This window comes from Mauremys reevesii, linkage group 8 (assembly GCF_016161935.1).
Source record: "Mauremys reevesii isolate NIE-2019 linkage group 8, ASM1616193v1, whole genome shotgun sequence".
In the NCBI taxonomy this organism is placed as follows: domain Eukaryota; kingdom Metazoa; phylum Chordata; order Testudines; family Geoemydidae; genus Mauremys; species Mauremys reevesii.
The window spans coordinates 74,420,348-74,437,805 of NC_052630.1; positions in this window are offsets into that span (position 1 = coordinate 74,420,348).

The window sequence follows — 17,458 nt, forward strand, 5'->3', positions numbered from 1 at the left end:
TGGCAACCAGTTAGACCCTGAACATGCAGGCAAGACCCACCAGGCAGACACCTGGGAACTCAGAGTCCTCCTCCTCTAGTGTGTCCTTGCCAGGCATTGGAAATATTTTCCAATAGCAGTAGCAGCAATAGCAGTCTTAAAACAAGTTAGTTTTTTTGCCCCCACTACTCCCCTTGAAAAGCTGTTCCAGAACTTCACTCCTCTGATGGTCTCATTTCAAGTCTAAACTTATTGATGGCCAGTTTATATCCATGTGTTCTTGTGTCAGCATTGGTGCTTACTTAAGTAACTCCTCTCTCACCCTGGTGTTTATCCCTCTGATATATTTATAGAGGGCAATTGTATCTCCCCTCATCCTTTGTTTGTTAGGCCAAGCTCCTTAAGTCTCCTCTCATAAGGTAGATTCTCCATTCCTCTGATCATCCTAGTAGTAGCCCTTCTCTGCACCCGGTCCTGTTTGAATTCAACTTTCTAAAACATGGGAAACCAGAATTGCACACAGTATTCCAGATGAGGTCTCATCGGTGCTTTGTATAATAGTAAGAACACTTTCCTATCTCTACTGGAAATGCTTTGCCTGATGCATCCTAGGACTGCATTAGCCATGGCTGCATCACATTCGTGGCTTTTAATCATCCTGTGATTTACCAATACATCCAGGCCTTTCTCTTCCTCTATTGCTTCCAACTGATTATCCCTAGCTTATAGCAAAAATTCTTGTTGTTAGTCCTTAAGTGCATGACTTTGCACTTTGTAAATTTCATCCCATTTTTATTACTCCAGTTTTTAAGGTAGTCCAAATGTCTTTGTATGATATTCCAGTCCTCCTCCATACTGGCAATGCCTCTCAACTTTGTATCATCCACAAATTTTATTAGCATATTCCTACTGTTTGTGCCAAGGTCATTAATGAAAATGTTAAATAACATTGGTCCCAAGACTTGAGGAACTCCACTAGTAACCTCCCTTCAGCCAAACAGTTCACCTTTCAGCATGACCCGTTGTAGTCTCCCCTTTAACCAGCTATATATCCACCTTGTGATTCTTATATTAATTCCTATCTTCTCCAACTTAACTAATAATTTATAATGGAACTATATCAAATGCTTTACTGAAATCCAGGTGGATTAGATCTACTGCATTTCCTTTGTCTAGAAAATCAGTTAGCTCCTCAAACAAAGAGATCAGGCTGATCTGGCACGATCTACCTTTTGTAAAACCATGCAGTATCTTATCCCAATTACCATTTACCTTTGTGTCTTTAATTACTCTTCTTTCACAATTTGTTCTAAGACCTTGCATACAACTAAGATGAAACTAATGGACCTATAGTTTCCTGGATCACTTTTTCCTCTTTCTTAAATACACCTCTACCTCGATATAACGCGACCCAATATAACACGAATTCTGATATAACGTGGTAAATCAGTGCTCTGGGAGGGGCGGGGTTGCGCACTCCGGTGGATCAAAGCAAGTTCAATATAACGCTGTTTCACGGTAAGATTTTTTGGCTCCCAAGGACAGCATTCTATTTTATTCACAATTCTCCAGTCATAGAGTACACCCTCTGAGTTTACGGTTCATTAAAAATCCTTGCTATTAGGCGTGCAATTTCATATGCCAGTTCCTTTAATATTCTTGGATGGAGATTATCTGGGCCCCCGATTTGGTCTCATTAACCTGTTTGAGTTTGGCTTCCATCTTGGATGTGGTAATTTCTACTTCATATCTTTGTTCACCCTGCCATTTGCCCCAAGCTCCTCATTACCCTTATTGAAAACTGAGGCAAAGTATTCATTTAGGTGTTGGGCTATACCTAGGTTATCTTTAATATCTACACCATCGTCAGTTTTAGCAGTTGCACTTCTTTCCTTGTTTTCTTTTTATTTATATGGCTAACGAACCTCTACTAGTAGTTTTAATTTCCTTTTCAAGGTCCAACTTTGCTTGGGTTTTGGCAGTTCTAACTTTTTTCCCTACACTTTCTGACCTCTAAGAGGTGGCGTTCCTTGCTGATCCATCCCTTCTTTCATTCCTTGTAGGTTTTATGCTTTCTCTTAATGACCTCTTTGAGATGCTTGTTCAGCTTGCAGTTTAGTTTGTAATCCTGCCCTACAAATTTTTTCCTCTTGCTTGGGATGCGGTCTTCAGCTAGCTTCTGCAACTTTGACTTTAAAGTAATTCCAAGCTTCCTCCATATGAAAATTCTTGACTTCTTCAGTCCAGTCTACTTCCCTAATACCCTTAATTTTTTAAAGTTTGCCCTTTTGAAATCAATGAACCTAGTTGCAGACCCTTTTTGTTTATACTTCCATTTAGTTTAATCTGAATTCACTCATGATCATTCAAACCAAGATTGTCCTCTACAACTAGTTCTTCTAGCTATTTTACCAAGTCCTTGCTATTTTACCAATACTAAACCTAAAATGACATCACCTCTTGTTGGTGTGGTGACTATTTGGTAAATAAATCAGTTTGCTACAATATCTGAGCCCTACCATTATTAGTAGCACTTTTTGTCCAATCTATATCTGGGGAATTAAAGTCTCCCATAATCACATAATTCCCAGTAGTATTTATTTCATTAAAAACAATAAAGAGGTCTTGATCCATATCCAAATCAGATGTTGGGAATGTAACAAATTCCAAGCTCTATCTGAGTGGAGACTCTGTTACCTTTCTTCCCCAAAGTGATTTTGGCCCACACAGATTCAGTTTTATCCATTCCATCACTTCTAATTTTTTACAGTCTACCTCATCATTAATATACAATGCTACTCCAACACCTTCCCCTGTATTTCTGTCTTTCCTAAACAGCACATACTCTTCAGTACTTATATTCCAATCATGACAACTCTTCCACCATGTTTCTGTTATCCCTAGAATATCTGGTTTCACTTCCTGCATTAGTAGTTCCAGCTCCTTCATTCTGCTACCAAGATTCTTTCCATTGGTGAACAGACATTTTAATTACTAATTCTTGGTTTCATCCAGTTTCCTCATCTGATTAGGTACAGTAATTTTACTGCCAGCATTGTCTACCTGACTGTTACTATCAGAGGTATTATCTTTCCTCTTGTTGCCCATTCTCCAACCTTGTTCCATTCTCCATTGCTGTATCCTCTTTTACTTGATTCCCCTCTACCCCCGTCAATATCAAAATCCGGCTTGGAAATTACATGAGCATCTCCCAACCATCTCCCCTGAATTCCTAGTTTAAAGCTTTTAGTCAGTTGTGTTACCTCCATCCCAGAAGTCTATTTCTCCCCCTATTCAGGTAAAGTCCATCCCATGAGAACAGTCCTCAGTCCATGAATGTTTTGGAGTGGTCAAACAGACCCTTCATTACAATGTCATTACCTCAGCCATCTGTTGATCATCATAATCTTGTTTCACCTTTGCTCTCCTCCTTTAGGGATAGGTAAAATATCACCTGAACCTCCATTTGTTTAAGCTAGGGTTGCCAACTTTCTACTCGCATAAAACAAACACCCTTGTCCCACTCCCTGCCCCTCCCCTCTTCTGAGGCCCTGCCCATGCCCCACCCCTTCAATAAGGCCCCGCCCCCACTCACTCCATCCCCCTCCCTCTGTTGCTCGCTCTCCCCGCTCTCACTCATTCACTCATTTTCACCAGGCTGGCTCAGGGGGATGGGGTGCAGGAGGGGGTGTAGGCTCTAGGGTAGGGCCAGAGATGTGGGGTTTAGGGTGCAGGAGGGGGCTCTGGGCTGGAGGGTAGTGCCAAGGGGTTTGGAGTATGGGAGGGGGCTCTGGGCTGAGGCAGGGGGTTGGGGTGCAGGGTGTGTGTGAGGGCTCTGGCTGGGGGTGTAGGAGGGTGTTCCAGGCTGGGACCAAGGGGTTCGGCGTATGGGCGGGGGCTCCGGGCTGAGGCAGGAGGTTGGAGTATGGGAGGGGTATTGGCTCTGATCCACCTCCTGCACTCCGAATCCCTCATCCCCAGCCTGAATCCCCTGACCTTCTTTTCTCCATTTATCTCCTGCCCCATCTCTCTTTCCCCTACTTACTACTAAGGTTGCCATCTGCACTGGTAGGATTGTCTTAGTTATAAAAAGAACAGGAGTACTTGTGACACCTTAGAGACTAACTAATTTATTTCAGCATAAGCGTTCATGGGCTACAGCTCACTTCTTCGGATGCATAAAGTGGAACACACAGACAGAAGATATTTATACATACAGAGAACATGAAAAGGTGGAAGTACCCATACTAACTGTAAGAGTCCAATCAATTGAGATGAGCTATCATCAGCAGGAGAAGAAAAAAACCTTTGAAGTGATAATCGAGATGACCCATAGAAGGTGTGAGGAGAACTTAACATGGGGAAATAGATTCAGTTAGTGTAATGACCCAACCATTCCCACTTCAAAGGCAATTAGTCTGCTGTCTTAATTGGTTTCAGCAAGTTCCTGCTTGTTCTGGAACTGCCCCTGTTACCTTACCCAGGGAAAGGGGCCTGCTTAATCTGGGACTAATATATCTGCCTTCTATCACTCTTCTGTAGCCTTCTGGCCTGACCCTGTCATAGGGCATAATTGGTTATGTAATCCCCTGCTTGCTTGGAGTTACACTTTGTCCCTTCTAGTGGTGGCTAGGCCAGCTAGAGATTGATGAGCCTACTACAGCCCTGGCTAACAGGGATGTGGCTTTTAGCTCATGCAGTAGAGTCTAATGCCTTTAGCTCCAGAGGTCCCAGGTTTGATCCCAATGCCTCTGTGTGGGTCAGCATGACAGTTATAAATATAGGATTTTAGAAACTTGGATTTGTATCTGTTAAAAACTAGTCACATTACAAAATGTTTGTGCTCTGTAACACTGAATGCTAGCAATTGATGTTGTTGAACCAGTAGAGCAAACTGTCTGATGCAATCCAAAACACACACACATACACACAAATTAAGCTTTCCACTCCCTTTCCTGTGATAATATGGAGAGAGGTTCAGAGTAGACCATACACTGCTGTTCAAGTAAAATTAGTCAACTACAAAAAAAAACAGTCACTGGGAAAGTGAGAGGAGAAACAAGGAGTTATACAGGCCGGAACTGGCGGGGAGAGTAAGTGAGAGAGGGAGAAATATGATTGGGAAGGAGAGAGAAAAATCATAGGAACATAATAAAACATATTGACTGTCTACAGACATAAGAGCAATAATTAATTGTTCCTTGGGTACATGCTGTTCTCATCCTTCAGCTCAGCTCCACAAATTATTTTGCACTCAGACAATAGATACACATATACTAAAGTATTTAGTAGCAAATAGAGTCTGACTAATTGTGCAACCTAAAGTTGGTAAATGGAAAACCGCTTGGATATAACTGAATACAAAATGTGCTATAACTATTAGTGTAATTAAACCTCTAGTATAAAAGTCTAGCTTTTTGCTTCTTTTTTAATGTCAGTGCTTCACTTTATACCTTTCATCTCTAATTATATTTTAAAATCTTATAATTTTAATATCCCTTTTTTTAAAAGTGGATTTGTTCAGTGTTATAAAATCAAGTGCAAATACACATGTAATAAAAATCAGCAAAGAGTTTGCTAATGCTTTATAACTTGTTACAGATGACCTACTATGGATTTTTTTAATAATTGGACTGGTTTCCTTTTTTTGCTTTATAATATAGACCAGAATGTGTCCCTAGCATGTGTTTTTACCTAAGAAATATCATAGAAATGTAGGACTAGAAGGGACCTCGAGAGGTCATCTAATATTCTAGTTCATCCACCTCTCTCACTCCCTTGAGCAAGTCCAAGTATAGTTAGACCATCTCTGACAGATGTTTTATCTAACGTGTTCTTTAAAACCTCCAGTGATGGGGATTCCACAACCTCCTTAGTTAAGTACTAGAATAGGTTACCAATCCTTATGGTTGGAGAATTTTTTCCCTAATATACAACCTAAATTTCCCTGGTTGTAGATTAAGCAGATTACTTCTTGTCCTACCTTCAGTGGACACGGAGAACTTCAGGTAGGAGAAAAGCAGGCTTGTCAAGTCTGTCTTCTCTAGTTTTGCTGGAGGACCTCTCAGGATCTCAGAGGATTTACATTGCCATCTCTCACACATTAAATCAACAGAGTGGAGGCGCTGAATCATTAACAAAGAATCCTTCCTCCCAGTTGTTAGTCACTGATGCTTAATAGGCATTGCCAAAACAGAGTTTAACAGTTACATAAAAATCCTCCACTTTCTTTTGGTGTAGACACATGCATAACTAGGCTGATGAAAACCAATTTTACGTGGACCTAACTTTGTAGTGGAGACCAGTCTTCGGCTGCTTAACATTCACTCACTTGACTTTTGTGATATTACCATTTCACTAGTTAGGACCTGAATTTCTAATGTTAAAGAAAAAATAATTAAACCCAACCACCAGCTTTCAGATTGTCTTTGTACAAAGAACAGAAAGGATACAAGCCCATTTTCCCTTTCCCTCTTTCTTGGCAGGTGGCCTTTAAGAGTCTAAATCTACCATTGCAACATACAACTCATGAGAGAATTACTTTTTTAAAGAATTCAAGTTTACTGAAGCAGCCCAAATATCTTCCTGTACTTTTCAGACCACTTGTCCTCTACAATACTTCTGTACAAAGTAAAGTTCCTGGGACCACTAATTCTATTGCAGCACCTCTTTTCCCAGGAATCCAGTATTGGCTCAGAAACAGTAATTTCCTAAATGGTATATTGCCCTTCACAGAGAAGTTTTACATGACTTCAAAAGAATCTAATAAGAAATCTTTTATTATACAGAAAAATATATTATTTATAGTTAATATATGGCTTAATATTAACATAATCAGCTAAAAAGGAACACTCTCAAGTTAGTGTACACTAGTCAACCTACCATAAATCAGATCAATATATTTCAGCTTGAAATACAACAAAATACAATGGAGCTACCAAATATGATATTCCTAAGTATCTAGGAAGGTATTAGAAACAAAAGGTACTTCCACCTTTTCATGTTCTCTGTATGTATAAATATCTCCTGTCTATGTGTTCCATTCTATGCATCCGAAGAAGTGAGCTGTAGCCCATGAAAGCTTATGCTGAAATAAATATATTAGTCTCTAAGGTGCCACAAGTACTCCTGTTGTTTTTAAAAGGTACACAGGCATTCATTGTTTCTTTCAACAGTTACTTATAATTTAATACACATTAAGCTCTCTCTTGTTCATACTTCTATAATGGAGGAACACTCAACAGTAGGTATTCAAAGCCCATTACAAGCAATCAACATTTAGCATGTTTCTGTTCCTTCAACAAAACTTTTCACTTAACAATTAAACTGATATCAGTAAAAACTACCTCAAATTGTCCTAGGAATGTCAGGCAGTGGATCTGACCATTAGACAAGCAAAGTTATTTACAGCTCACTTTTTTTTTTCTCCTAGCAGGGTGAAAATACTTTCAGCATATTACATTTCTAGCTTTCCTCATTAGAGTCATAGGAAATTGTAAGTTGACTATGAAGAGGTTGAACTTGCCTCAATTTAATTTAACACTTACATACCAATATAGTTTTCCAGATAGATATTGAGTGTACTAGGAAGCTCTCTCAAGAAGTCGTCACATTTTAAAAAGACAACACTAGGTTTTCTTCTCCTGCTTTTTCCCCTCTTATCTTTGGACAACACTGCCTTAGGAGTGGGACATAAAACTAAGCCATCTTAGATTACAAGAGCATTTTTTCCATCCACTTGCTCTAAAGTGAACTAAATACATTAAGTATCGCTTTCCTTAAAGACAATGCTGACTGACTTTAAGGTGGGAATGGTTTCTTTCTCCTAAATGAGAAGTTCAAAGCTAATTTCCTGCAGCCATGGCAGAGACTTTAATAGTATTCTGAGGTAGCCATTTGAAGTGACAGCCCTGATAATCTTAATATAAACTATACATAAAACTGGCACTTATAGATCTCTTAGTTCCAAAGCACAGTACAAACTAACTAATCAATAGACACTCTTCAGGATGAACTCACACCTTCTTTTCAGACATTGTCAGGGTGAGCAGATTTCCCATTCACTACTAGTAACAATTTTTTGGTCCCAATAAAAGAGCCCAACACCTTCCTTGGTAAGGCCTCCACAAGTTTTCAGCTAAAGTGGCTACTTTGGGATTTTGGAAGAGTTACTAGCTCTAGCCACACACTATGTTACTTTCAAGCACTGCTAATATTGACCAATACTGAGACCAAGTATTGTACAAGGATCTGGTAATAATGGTGAGGGCTACAACCAAAGACAAGATAGAGTTTGTCAAGGGGAATACAGTGAGGTCTAACAGCTATAAGGAGACTTGCTTCCTCATTCCAATGGCTCCATCTACAACAGCTATCTGTATGAAATCCCCATCTGATATTTGCTGGGATATGGAGCACCCTAGACTACTGCGAAATTGTCATAAGGAAACACAAATTCCACTAGGTTACCCTTTAGTTAGAGCAGGAAAAAAGACTGCTCTATCAGAAAGGGCTGCTAGGTTAAGTCTTGATGTAACTTCTCCAGTCAGATGAAGACCTGCAGTTTTATTATTTATTTAGAATTTTAAAAAATTACCAGATTCTATTCCAGTAGAGATTTGTTGCAATTAGACTACAGGATTGTCCTTTCAAACCTCAAAGGCCATACTTTAAGCAGTTTTACTCAAACTCTGAGCCTTCCCTGGTGCCAAGCAGTCTGCTGTATGTATTGGTTGAAATGCCATACTCCTTCCTCTAGCAAAAGTCCTAATGGGCACGGACTGTAGCACTTGAGCTTCAGAGTTTATTCAGAAAGATCACCAGTTAACTTTCCAGATTTCTTACAATTCATTAGCTTTTCTCCCACTTCAAAGCCAGAGATCTGGCAGATCCTCAATGTATTTCTTCAGCAAGAGCAGGTTTTTCAAAGCAGATCCATCCCTGCAGTCTTCTAATTTTACACTTATTTTATTATTTCACTCACATTTTTGGATGAGTAACACCAGTCTCCAATAGTAAGTGTTAACTAAAAAGAGGAAGTATAGGGTTCCTGTGGTTCGGGCACCCCGCCCTGGGGTTAGGGTTCCTATGGTTAGGGCACTTGGAGCTAGGGTTAGGGTTCCTATGGTTAGGGCACTTGGAGCTAGGGTTAGGGTTCCTATGGGTAGGGCTTCCCGCCCTAGGGTTCGGCTTCCTAAGAGTAGGGCACTTGGAGCTAGGGTTAGGGTAACTATGGGTAGGGTTTCCCGCCCTACACATAGGGTTTCTAAGGGCAGGGCACTTCGAGCTAGGGTTAGGGTTCCTATGGGTAGAGCAGGTAGAGCTAGGGTTAGGGTTCCTTTGGGTAGGGCTTCCCGCCCTAGGGTTAGGGTTCCAATGGGTAGGGCACTTGGAGTTAGGGTTAGGGTTCCTATGGTTAGGGTGCCCCGCCCTAGGGTTAGGGTTCCTATGGGTAGGGCATTTGGAGCTAGGGTTAGGGTTCCTATGCATAGGGCTTCCTGCCCTACGGTTAGGGTTCCTGACGATAGGGCACTTGGAGCTAGGGTTACGGTTCCTATGGGTAGGGCACTTGGAACTAGGGTTAGGGATCCTATGGTTGGGCACTTGGAGCTAGGGTTAGGGTTCCTATGGGTAGGGCTTCCCGCCCTATGGTTAGGGTTCCTAAAGGTAGGGCACTTGGTGCTAGGGTTAGAGTTCCTATGGGTAGGCCTTCTCTCCCTAGGGTTAGGGTTCCTAAGGGGAGGGCACTTGGAGCTAGGGTTAGAGTTCCTATGGGTACAGCGCCCCGCCCTATGGTTAGGGATCCTATGGGTAGGACACTTGGAGCTAGGGTAGGTTTCCTATGGGTAGGGCTTGCCGCCCTAGGGTAAGGATTCCTAAGGGTAGGGCATTTGCAGCTAGGGTGAGGGTTCCTATGGGTACGGTGCCCCACCCTAGGGTTAGGATTCCTAAGCGTAGGGCACCTGGACTTAAGGTTAGGGTTCCTATGGGTAGGGCTTCCCGCCCTAGGGTTACAGTTCCTAAGGGTAGGGCTCTTGGAGCTATGGTTAGGGTTCCTATGGGTAGTGCTTCCCGCCCTATGGTTAGGGTTCCTAAAGGTAGGGCACTTGGTGCTAGGGTTAGAGTTCCTAAGGGTAGGGCACTTGGAGATAGGATAAGGGTTCCTATGGGTAGGCCTTCTTGCCCTAGGGTTAGGGTTCCTAAGGGGAGGGCACTTGGAGCTAGGGTAGGTTTCCTATGGGTAGGGCTTCCCGCCCTAGGGTAAGGGTTCCTAAGGGTAGGGCATTTGCAGCTAGGGTGAGGGTTCCTATGGGTACGGTGCCCCACCCTAGGGTTAGGATTCCTAAGCGTAGGGCACTTGGACTTAAGGTTAGGGTTCCTATGGGTAGGGCACCCTGCCCTAGGGTTAGAGTTCCTAGGGGTAGGGCACTTGGAGCTAGGGTTATGTTACTTTTGGGTAGGTCTTCCCACCCCAGGGTTATGGTTCCTAAGGCTAAGGCACATGGAGCTAGGGATAGGGTTACTATGGTTAGGACTTCCCACCCTAGGGTTAGGGTTCCTAAGGGTAGGGCACTTGGAGCTAGGGTTTGGATTCCTATGGGTAGTGCGCCCTGCCTTAGGGTTAGGGTTCCTATGGGTAGAGCACTTGGAGCTATGGTTAGGGTTCCTATGGGTAGGACACTTGGAGCTAGGGTAGGTTTCCTATGGGTAGGGCTTGCCGCCCTAGGGTAAGGATTCCTAAGGGTAGGGCATTTGCAGCTAGGGTGAGGGTTCCTATGGGTACGGTGCCCCACCCTAGGGTTAGGATTCCTAAGCGTAGGGCACTTGGACTTAAGGTTAGGGTTCCTATGGGTAGGGCACCCTGCCCTAGGGTTAGAGTTCCTAGGTGTAGGGCACTTGGAGCTAGGGTTATGTTACTTTTGGGTAGGTCTTCCCGCCCCAGGGTTATGGTTCCTAAGGCTAGGGCACATGGAGCTAGGGATAGGGTTACTATGGTTAGGACTTCCCACCCTAGGGTTAGGGTTCCTAAGGGTAGGGCACTTGGAGCTAGGGTTTGGATTCCTATGGGTAGTGCGCCCTGCTTTAGGGTTAGGGTTCCTATGTGTTATGGGTAGAGCACTTGGAGCTAGGGTTAGGGTTCCTATGTGTAGGGCTTCCTGCCCTAGGGTTAGGGTTCCTAAGGGTAGGGCACTTGGAGGTATGGTTAGTGTTCCTATGAGTAGACCACTTGAAGCTAGAGTTAGGGGTTCTATCGGTAGGGCTTCCCACCCTGGGGTTTGGTTTCCTAAGAGTAGGACACTTGGAGCTAGGGTTAGGGTTCCTATGGGTAGGGCGCCCTGCCCTAGGGTTAGGGTTCCTATAGGTAGAGCACTTGGAGCTAGGGTTAGGGTTCCTATGGGTAGGGCTTCCCTCCATAGGGTTAGGGTTCCTAAGTGTAGGGCACTTGGACCTACGTTTAGGGTTCCTATGGGTAGGGCACTTGGAGCTAGGGTTAGGGTTCCTATGGGTAGGGCTTCCCACCCTAGGGTTAGGGTTCCTTATGGTAAGGCACTTGGAGCTAAGTTTAGGGTTCCTATGTGTAGCGCTTCCCGCCCTATGGTTAGGGTTCCTAAAGGTAGGGCACTTGGTGCTAGGGTTAGGGTTCGTATGGGTAGGGCTTCTCGCCATAGGGTTAGGGTTCCTAAGGGTAGGGCATTTGGAGCTAGGGTTAGGGTTCCTATGGGTAGTCCTTCTCGCCCTAGGGTTAGTGTTCCTAAGGGGAAGGCACTTGAAGCTAGGGTTGGGGTTCCTATGGGTAGGGCACCTCACCCTAGGGTTAGGGTTCCTAAGGGTAGGGCGCCCCGCCTTATGGTTAGGGTTCCCCTTGGTAGGACTCTTGGAGCTAGGGTTAGGGTTCCTATGGGTAGGGCGCCCCACCCTAGGGTTAGGGTTCCTAAGGGTAGGGCACTTAGAGTTAGGGTTAGGGTTCCTATGGTAGGGCACTTGAAGCTAGGGTTAGAGTTCCTGTGGTTAGGGATTCCCGCCTTAGGGTGAGGGATTCTTTGGGTAGGGCACCCTGCTCACCGATTAGGGTTCCTATTGTTAGGGTATATTGAGCTGGGGTTAGGGTTCCTATGTGTAAGGCTCTTGGAGCTAGGGTTAGGGTTCCTATGGGTAGGACTACCTGCCCTAGGGTTAGGGCTCCTAAGGGTAGGGGACTTGGAGTTAGGGTTAGGGTTTCTATGGGTAGGACTACCTGCCCTAGGGTTATGGTTCCTAAGGGTAGGGCACTTGGTGCTGTGTTAGAGTTCCTATGGTTAGGGCTACCCACCTGAGGCTTAGGGTTTCTAAGTGTAGGGCACTTGTTGTTAGGGTTAGGGTTCCTATGGGTAGGGCGTCCCGCCCTAGGGTTAGGGTTCCTATGGGTAGGACACTTGGGGCTAGGGTAGGTTTCTATTGGGTAGGGCTTCCTGCCCTAGGGTTCGGGTTCCTAAGGGTAGGGGTCTTGGAGCTATAGTTAGAGTTCCTATGACTAGGGCACCCCGCTATATGGTTAGGCTTCCTATGGGTAGGGCACTCGGAGCTAGGGTTAGGGTTCCTATGTGTAGGGCACCCGCTCTAGGGTTAGGGTTCTGATGGGTAGGGCACTTGGAGCTAGGCTTAAGGTTCCTATGGGTAGGTCTCCCAGCCCTAGGATTAGAGTTCCTAAAGGTAGGGCACTTGGAGCTAGGATTAGGGTTCCTATGGGTAGGGAACCCTGCCCTAGGGTTAGAGTTACTAAGGGTGGGACACTTGGAGCTAATGTTAGGGTTTGTATGGGTTGGGCTTCCCGCCGTAGGGTTAGGGTTCCTAAGGGTAGGGCACTTGGAGCTAGCGTTCGGGTTCCTATGGGTAGGGCACTTGCAACTAGGGGTAGGGTTCCTATGTGTAGGGCTTCCCGCCCTAGGGTTTGAGTTTCTAAGGGTAGGGCACTTGGAGCTAGGAATAGGGTTCCTATGTCTTGGGCTTCCTGCCCTAGGGTTAGGGTTACTAAGGGTTGGGCACTTGGAGATAGGGTTAGGGTTCGTATGGGTTGGGTTTCTCGCCATAGGGTTAGGGTTCCTAAGGGTAGGGCACTGGGAGCTAGGGTTAGGTTTCCTATGTGTAGGGTGCCCCGCCCTAGGTTTAGGCTTCCTATGGTTAGGGCTCTTGGAGCTAGTGTTAGGGTTCATATGGGTAGGGCTTCTCGCCCTAGGGTTAGGATTCCTAAGGGTAGGGCACTTGGAGCTAGGGTTAGGGTCCCTATGGGTAGCGCTACCCGCCGTAGCGTTAGGATTCCTAAGGGTAGGGCACTTGGAGCTAGGAATAGGGTTCCTATGGGTAGGGTGCCCCACCCTAGGGTTAAGGTTCTTAAGGGTAGGACACTTGGAGCTAGGGTTAGAGTTCCTATGGGTAGGTCGCCCCGCCCTATGGTTAGGGTTCCTATGGGTAGGACACTTGGAGCTAGGGTTAGGGTTCCTATGGGTAGGGCTTCCCGCCCTATGGTTAGGGTTCCTAAAGGTAGGGCACTTGGTGCTAGCGTTAGGGTTCCTAAGGGTAGGGCATTTGCAGCTAGGGTTAAGGTTCCTATGGGTAGGTCTCCCAGCCCTAGGATTAGAGTTCCTAAAGGTAGGGTACTTGGAGCTAGGATTAGGATTCCTATGGTTAGGCCTTCCCGCCCTAGGGTTAGGGTTCCTAAGGGTAGGGCACTTGGAGCTAGGAATAGGGTTCCTATGGGTAGGGTGCCCCATCCTAGAGTTAGGGTTCCTAAGGGTAGGGGACTTGGAGCTAGGGTTAGGATAACTATGGGTAGGGCGCCCCGCCCTAAGGTTAGGGTTCCTAAGGATAGGGCACTTGGAGCTAGGTTTAGGGTTCCTATGGGTAGGGCACTTGGAGCTAGGGTTAGGATTCCTATGTGTAGGGCGCCCCGCCCTACTTTTAGGCTTCCTATGGGTAGGGCTTCCCGTCCTAGGGTTAGGGTTCCTATGGGTAGGGCACTTGGAACTAGGGTTAGGGTTTCTAAGGGTAGGGGACTTGAAGCTAGGATTAAGGTTCCTATGAGCAGGGCACTTGGAGTTAGGGTTAGGGTTCCTTAGGGTAGGGCACTTGGAGCTAGGGTTTGAGTTCCTATGGGTAGGGCTTCTCGCCCTAGGGTTAAGGTTCTTAAGGGTAGGGCACTTGTAGCTAGGGTTAGAGTTCCTATGGGTAGGTCGCCCCGCCCTATGTTTAAGGTTCTATGGGTAGGGCACTTGGAGCTAGGGTTAGGGTTCCTATGGTTAGGGCTACCCACCCTAGGTTTAGGGTTCCTTTGGGTAGGACACTTGGAGCTAGGGTAGGTTTCTTATGGGTAGGCCTTCCCGCCCTAGGGTTTGGGTTTCAAAGGGTAGGGCACTTGGTGCTAGGGTTAGGGTTCCTAAGGGTAGGGCATTTGCTGCTAGGGTTTGGGTTCCTATGGGTAGGGCTTCCTGCCCTAGGTTTAGGGATTCTTTGGGCAGGGCACCCCGCTCACCGATTAGGGTTCCTATGGTTAGGGCACTTGGACCGGGGGTTAGGGTTCCTATGGGTAGGACTTCCCGCTCTAGGGTTAGGATTCCTAAGGGTAGGGGACTTGTAGCTAGGGTCAGAGTTTCTGTGGGTAGGGCTACCCGCCCTATGTTTAAGGTTCTATGGGTAGGGCACTTGGAGCTAGGGTTAGGGTTCCTATGGTTAGGGCTACCCACCCTAGGTTTAGGGTTTCTATGGGTAGGACACTTGGAGCTAGGGTAGGTTTCCATTGGGTAGGGCTTGCCGCCCTAGGGTTAGGGTTCCTATGGGTAGGAGACTTGGAGCTAGGGTTAGGGTTCCTATGAGTAGGGCTTCCCATCCTAGGGTTAGGGTTCATATGGGTAGGGCACTTGGAGCTAGGGTTATGGTTCGTATGGGTAGGTCTTCCCGCCTAAGGTTAGGGTTCCTAAGGATAGGGCACTTGGAGCTAGGAATAGGGTTCTTATGGGTAGGGTGCTCCACCCTAGGGTTAAGGTTCTTAAGGGTAGGGCACTTGGAGCTAGAGTTAGGATCAGGGCCGGCTTTAGGGTAATTCCACCAATTTCCCTGTATCGGGCACCGCGTCCAGTGGCAGGGCCGCCAGGCGGGGCAAGTGTCTGAGAATCCCTTCCCTCGCTAGAGGCTCCTTTTGAATTTTTACACACCCGGTGGCGCTCCTGGTCTTGTGCAGCACTTCGGCGGCAGGTCCTTCATTTGCTCCAGGTCTTCAGCAGCACTTCAGCGGCTGGTCCTTCAGCGTTGTCGAAGACCCAGAGCGAGTGAAGGACCCGCCTCCGAAGATTAGGAGTGCCGCCCGGTGAGTACAAGACCCACGTGTTTTTTTATGTGTTTTTTTTTTCCAGTCATCCCTGCTGGGGCCCCGTTGAAACTGTTCGAATCGGGCCCCACACTTACTAAAGCCGGCCCTGCAAAATAAGTAAATGTGAGGATGGAGAAAAGAGGGAATCTGATGACCAAGTCTGACTGTCATGCTCTCACAGCTATTCACAGATTTCAAGACTGTTTGTACTTGAAAAGGGAGGAAACTGTGTTGGAAAAAAATATTTAAATAAAACAAATCTACCTACCCTCTCTCCCAGTGACCTGCAACATGAAGACATTTATTTTCATAGAAAGACAGTGTTTTCCTCTTGTGCATTGTCTACATATAAAATTAGCACTTAAATTGCTTTTAGTGCTAATAATTTTATTTTAAAGGGTTAACATGTAAATATGGCACTTCTTGCTGAACACATCTGTTCCCCGTGCCTTACGTTAGGGACAAAAAATAAGCTTTTACTACTCTGTACTCCTGCTGGTGCTACATAGACAACAAAAGTATGGAGGAAAATTTTTTTTTAATCTAGCTCATGTGTCATCAATGGTGTTTTTAAGTAAGAACCTCGTTGCTTCCTCCCACTGAAAAGCCATCAGCAAATGACGAAAGAGGAAGAAATCTTTATGAGGTCCTCTTCATAGAAATCTCCCCCCAAATATTCAGTTGGGATGGTGGAGGATCCATGCCTTTGTGCTCACTGTGTGTTCCTGATTTCTCGTACAGCAGAATGACTGCAAGACGATTGGTTGCATTTGTGTATACATGGACAGGATTTTGCCTGTAGAATGATGGTGCATTAGCCAGAAAGACTCAACTTATTTCAGATCCCGCAATGTAGACTGGCAATCAGAAAGCATATTTTTATTTGTAAATTGCAGATTTTATAAGGAATCCATGACTGATATGAATCTTTATTAAAAATGAGGATGAATTAATCTTCCAAGATTGACGGGCTGGGAGCACAACCCACAAAGATTCTACAGGGATGAACAGGTGAGGGAGCCAGCCAAGAAGTAGGGTTGACAGGCAAGTGCAGGATTCTTTGGTCAACAGGAAGGCTGGGCCTTTCCACAGGGTATCTGCAGTGAATTACTGGAGGAATCCTGTAGGAACTTATGCTTCTGCATTAATAAAATATCACCTACTGAAGTGCTACTAAAGTAAATACCTTTCTAAATACTAAAACCATGAAATATGTTATCTTAGTTTTATACATTGTTGTAAATTCAGGGGCATGTTAATTGCATGTACATATTACACCAACTGTGTGATAGTGTGGTTTGTGAGACCCCGAGGGAATCTGGACACTTCAGTGTAACTACATAGATACTTAAGAAAATGATGGACAGATGTCACCATTCAATTTCTCACAATTTGAGCAAATTGGACACTCCTTTCAGATGACGGCAATACACACACCAAAAAAGAGAAACTCACAAGATTGAATGGACATACTACATCTCTCATAATTAAATTCAGTAGCATTTATTTATGCACATCGCAGAATTTGTCACTGACATAGTGTAGCATTCCAGGAACTCACATAGCTTAGTAACTGTGGCAGTGAAAGCAGATGCCAATTGCTGCTGTTCTCATTAATAAATGAAAATACTTGTAATTTTGTATAGATACAAACCTGCTCTGCCTTTTCTTTAAGCAAAGTCTATTTTATTGGCTTTTATTTCAAAAGTCTCTGACGTTTGTTTAGCAATGCATATGTACTACCTCTGTCTGTGCACTAATTAAAAACAATTACCGTAAGTAAGGACATTGCTAAAACATTTTTTTGATTACTAAATTTCAGTGAAACTACTGCTTGAGCAGCAACTACACCCACAGAGTTTGCTGAATCAGTTAGGGTATGGACATTGCTATGCAAATGTGAAGAGCTAGAAAGACATTATTATTCCTCCCCCTGAGCGCCCGCTAGCTAAAAAGGACTCCAACTTTCTTCTTAATCAAGTGTGCTATCTAGGGTGACCAGATGTCCTGATTTTATAGGGACAGTCCCGATATATGGGGCTTTTTCTTATGTAGGCTATTACCCCCCACTCCCTGTCCCGATTTTTCACACTGGTCAGCCTAGTCAGACAGCAAATGTGAAAAATCGGGACAGGGGGT